We start from the raw sequence: 5,847 nt of genomic DNA on the forward strand, positions 1-5,847 counted from the left end.
TTTAAGATAGCAGTCTAAAAAACAAAAGTTTGCAGTATGACAAGGTCTTTGTAACAAACATTTGTCTGGTAATGATCTCCTAACAATGACTCAATCTTCCCTCTGCTTATTCTTAATCAAGGTAAGGCAAGTTTCTTCTTTTCACGTCTTCTACGTGGCAGATGTTCAGTTTCCCTAATTTCAATTTCCCTAATAACCCTTGTTTGTATTACAGAGCGGGGGGGTATAATTACACAAAATACTCCAAAGTTCTTGCACATAAGTTTTGCCAACACTTTTGTTAAGTAGCCTGTTTTCAATGAAAATACTTTGTCCTGTTTTGCCCTAGTATCATGCTTCTTTTTCCTGTGGTTGCTTTACAGGCCATCCTGTACTCAGCCACACACACAGGCCTTTTCCTTCCTCACACATTTTCAACCTGTGAATCTTAAGCTTACAGCAGATTTGAAATTTCTGAGAGCATGACTTTCTACTTTGTACTATTAGCATTCACTCCATACTCCGTCATTAAAATTATCTATTTCTTCCCAGGATACTCCGATCCTGTGACAATGCATCCCAGTTTATATTAACATGGTTTCTAGTGTTTGCTTGTTTTTGTTTTTGGGAACAGTGTGAAATAAATAGTATATGAAAAGACTATCTCAGAAGGAACCCTGGAAGACTCAGGACCCATTGGCAAATCTGAAGCACTCAGTTCTACCCACTAAGATCTTTATTCTCTACTTTGTGTACCCTTCAGTCTCATTGAAAATAGAGTAGGTTACCTGTAAATTATCCTATATGTGCAGCTTTATCTAGAAAAGTAGTTTTATATTTAAGTAAAACTTATGTTTTGTCATACTTTATATTTTTTCTTTAGCATTTCATTCAAAAGCATTTGAAAACTTTGATGTCTGACTAATAGCGAAATAGTTGGTGAATCTCTGGTTGTACCTTCTTGAGTGAACCAGTCTCATTTTAGGACTGGAATTAAAAGATAAATATATTAAAAATGTATTTCAGAACAGGACACTGAGATGTCAAAATATTCTAGAATTTGGAGATTTATGCCCTGAGGTTCTCAAACTATGTGTTGAACATTTGACCTTTGCCTTCTACATTGGTTTCTTTTCATATGTACACTGCTGGTGTTAATTGCCATCCGGTATGCAAAAGCGCCCCTCCATTACTAAACATTAAGGGTGATTTTATTCTAGTTATTATTTATCACTGTTTCATTTTCACTGCAATGTAGTCCTACTTTTTGCCTTGGGGGGGAAAAAAATATATATATGTATTGGACTTTCCGTGAGAAGCTCTCATTTTCTTCTTTCCCACTTTATACTCTTAAGTTGTACTTTTCACTTCTGACTTCATTCCTTTTAAAGTTCTGGTTTGTCTTTTTATTTCTTTGGGGTTGTTACTCATTTGCAGCCCATTTTTTACTGACGTGTCTTTGCTTGCTGGTCAAATTTAAGTAATACTTAGCTATTGCTTTCAAATTGAGCATGAGGGTATAGAGTTTAAGTTCCTAAATTTTTCAGCCAAATTATTTTCAATAAATAGTTACCATAGCTACCAAAAGATTCTTTTATTAAAATCAAAATTGAGTCCAGTGTTTGTTTACCATTTCATTTAAACTGAACCATTTTAGCTCCTTCACTCCACGGAGATTTGATCAACTCTTTTATAGTGTCCTTGTTGCAGGTCAAACCCACATTCACAATAGTATCACTTCATAAAACATTTGGAAAAGAAGCCTGGCAACTCTCACACTAACAAGGGTATGAATGCCACTGCTGACAGAACATTGATTTTTCCTGCTTCTGTCTGGAAACTAGATCCTATAGCGATACAATTTCTATAAGTAGTAACATTATTTTTTTAATCAAATCTAATTCTGGAATACTCTTGAAAATTTTGAGCAAACTCACTGATGGTTTATTGTTCCCCCAAATTATTTTGACTCAAACTCTGTTTTGTCTGTGCTACCTACATTTCTTTAATCCATTATGTCCTTGTTTCATGTCTGTGGTATGTTTGCGTTACTGCAGTTTGTTTCTGTAATTTATTTTTATCCCTTTTCATCATCATTATACTTAGATTTTCATTAGCTTCTTTCAAATGATACAGCAGACATACAGTTTAATTGTTAGTCTTCTTGCCTCTTCATAGGCACTGATAGAATTTCTAAGAATATGATTTCCTCAGCAGCTTTTCTACCCAATAATGTATCTCTTCCATTCCTCAAAGCGAGTTGGTGTAATAAAAAAATACTGCAACAATTGATATGAATTCCAAACTAGATGGTAAGGAATGGTAATTTTATTATGTTTTATTTTAGTCTACTCGTTGAACTACAGGTTTTGCCAGCTTGCAATAGAATTGGTATGAGAGGAAGATTACCTGTTCTCTGGAAATCCTGCCATTAGTTCCTCCTGACAGTGGCTTTGAAATGCTAAATCTCTGTTGAATGTATCTTGTCTGGAGGGTGACAAGGAACAGCTGTCACAGTTCAACTCAAGCATTGTGAGAACAAAATAATATTCTGAACTTGTAGTGAGGACTGGGTGATATAGCAGACACCAAGAGAAAAAAAAAAACGTATCTTAACAGGAAAATGCAAAAGTTTTATCGAAATTTGCAGTTATGTAATTGTGAACAGTAAGTTGTTTGTAACAGCGCATGTTGAATTTAAATTACTGGAGATCCTCATCCATTGCCAACAGGGAGAATTAAGAATTGCCTGAATCTTAACTTCATATTACTAACAGGTTCAATTAGACAAGCAATCTGTTTGCAGTGTATGTTTATGCTCTGGTTGACAGGCATGCTGTATTTTTTATATTTCTTGCTGGACTTAGTGCTACTAAACAAGTACGTGTTTGTTTATCCTATGTAGAAAGGTAGCAATGACCATAGCCAACCCAAAACTCAATGGTAATGTGATGTTATGGTGGATAACTTATAAATCATAAATGAATTTGTAAATGAAAAACATTTTCTGAGTCTGTCCTTTGTTGTGTGTCATGTTTTGTAAGGAAAAAAGATGACTGAAAAAATAACTTTTGTAAATTCTTTTCTCAAGATTTAGGTCTTCTGTTTCCTTTGAGGGAATTAATGGATTTAATAAGGATGCCGCCTTTATACTTAACAAAAAAAGTGACTGAAGCACTACTGGGTCGTAGTTGGTTTCTGAACAATCATGCTGTTTTCTGCCTCTTTTGGTGTTTGAGATTTTTGTGCGTTTCATTGAAAACTATGAGTATTCCTTCCTCTCTTGATGGCCAGCCTTCAGATCAAACAAGTTGAGCTTTCTTGGAGTACTGTGAACTTGTTTCCAACAAACAATTATGCTAATGAGTGGCATGATGCTATTTATCTAGTATATTGATGGCTACATAAAGAATTAAAATTTTATTGTACAGGTTTACAGGAGGTGAAGAACATATTCTTTGTTTTTAATTAGCACCTGCACACACACACACACACACACACACACACACACACACACACAGTTATAAGGATATAAATCACCAATAAACCACACTTTCTAGTTCAGGCAAATCTGACTCTTATTAAAAAAATACCACCAGCCCTCTTTTGAGAGGAATATTTTCCAGTCAATTGAACCTACAGTAGAAAAAATAAAAAAATAATTATAATTTACTTACAGCTCTGGGAATTAACAACTAGAGTTAGTGTAGTTTCAACAGAAGTAGCCAAGCCATAGCATAGAAATCTAAAATACATATCACCTATAATTTGTTCCTTCTGGTACTAAAAGAAACACAACGTTCTAATCTTATTAAATACAAAATATACTGTAAGATCAGTTATTCCAGACATCTCCTTCCTACTGTGCTAAATTAACAAGCTTCTGAGTAATTAGCTCCAAATATTCAGGTATGGGATGAACCATATTCTCCAAAGTTACAAAGGGATTTTGAAGACATGACAAGTGCAAACAATGAGGTTGTAGAAGCAGCAGCTTTGGACTGCTCACTTGACTTTTCATTTTTCACGGTTAAATCACTAAGGTATTAATTACTCCAGTGCGATGAATATTAGAACTTACTACTGAAAACACTAAGCTAATACCTGAGACTGCTATTTAATCCTATTACCCCAGCTGATTGTAAATAGTGAGATATTTAAGAGAGATGAGAGAGCAAATCTGGATCCTACTTGGGAGCAAAACCTAACCCATTTTTCCTCACTCAGGATAGCTGCATTTGACTACTCTCAATTTTAGGTGGGTTTATAATATTGCTCCTTAATTAAATATGAGATTTTCCATGGAAAACATGTGATCGTAGAGTCATAGAATGACCAAGGTTGGAAAAGACCTCCAAGATAATCCAACCATTCACCTATCACCAATATATCCCACTAAACCACGTCCCTCAGTAGAGCATTTAACACTTCTTGAACACCTCTAGGGACAACGACTCCACCACCTCCCTGAGCAGCCCATTCCAGCACCTGACCGCTCTCTCATTGAAGAAGTATTTCCTGACATCCAACCTGAACCTCCCCTGGCTCAACACGAGGCCATTCCTCTAGGCCTACTGCAAGTTACACGGGAGAAGAGGCCAACCTCCAGTTCACCATAACCCTCCTTCAGGCAGTCGTAGAGAGCAATAAAGTCACCCCTAAGCCTCCTCTAGACTGAACAATCCCAACTTCCATGATATGATATGATATTCTATCTTAAGTTACTCTTCCAAGTAAGAAGAGTAATTTCATCTGCCTGAGACAATACAACAAAGCAACATGATACACTGATCTCTTGTGCCATCTTTTTTTTGTCCTGTTCCCTTGAAGAAAAATAATTCTCCTGCACTCCCACAGTCTTTAAAAACTAGAAAACCTTAAGCAGTTTCTCTCAGTCAGCAATTGTAACAACTTGGCTGAATCAGTAACAGCTCTCATTAAAAAGTCTACACCAGCCACTCCAGAATTTTTGAACGTTTCCTTCAAATACATAGGAGTGAAAAAAGGCTTTGACTCAGGTCACCAACAGCGCATTTAAAGCCAAACTGGTTAAATATCAGCCACATAAGTGAACAAAAAAAGTGGCAGAAAACTCAGACTCAGCAGGTTTTAAGCAGTACTAGAAAGTTCATGTGGCAGCCAGGGAAGGGGCATCCTTCAGGAGCTGATATCAGGGCCAATACCATACAATACCATTATTAGCAATCTGAACAGAGGGATGGGAAGGTACTCCCAAGTCGTTTGCAGCAGATACAAAACAGGTGGAGAGTGGTAGAGAGGCTGGCAAGCAGATCTGCTCACGCCACAGACCTGAACGTGCTGGAGATACTCAAAATTCAGTGAGGCAAATGCTAACCAACCTGACAAGAATTGGCCCCACTAGGAGCAGGGGATTAGAACAGATGACTTTTTCAGAGATGCCTTCCAGCCAACATAACTGCCTATGATTCTGTGCCCATTAGTATTACATACAAATGCTGGAAAACATCTTTACTACTGTATGGGAACTGTTGAGTTGTGGCCTGAACCACTGATTGAGCACCTGGGTGCTCAAAGGACCCAGTCAGCCCTGGAAGCACAAGTAAAGGCAACTCACCTGTGCAAGTAGAAGGCATGAAGCCTGGCTGCACCTCTCTTAGACCTCATTTAAGGGCTGACTGCTGCTATAGAACTGCATGTTCACTTTGGTGTGATAACTGATGTAACTGATCATATCCACGCTTCTCTATCTGTGCTACACAATGAGACTGAAGTCAGCCTATTTCCACTGAAAAGCAAGATGCTCCTATGTTTATGTCAGGGCAGAAGTGGACAATCCCACAGCTGACAGGCTGTTTCCTGTCTGCCCTATGATTTTTTTTTTTTTTT

Source organism: Meleagris gallopavo, chromosome 14, assembly GCF_000146605.3.
Source record: "Meleagris gallopavo isolate NT-WF06-2002-E0010 breed Aviagen turkey brand Nicholas breeding stock chromosome 14, Turkey_5.1, whole genome shotgun sequence".
Taxonomy (NCBI): domain Eukaryota; kingdom Metazoa; phylum Chordata; class Aves; order Galliformes; family Phasianidae; genus Meleagris; species Meleagris gallopavo.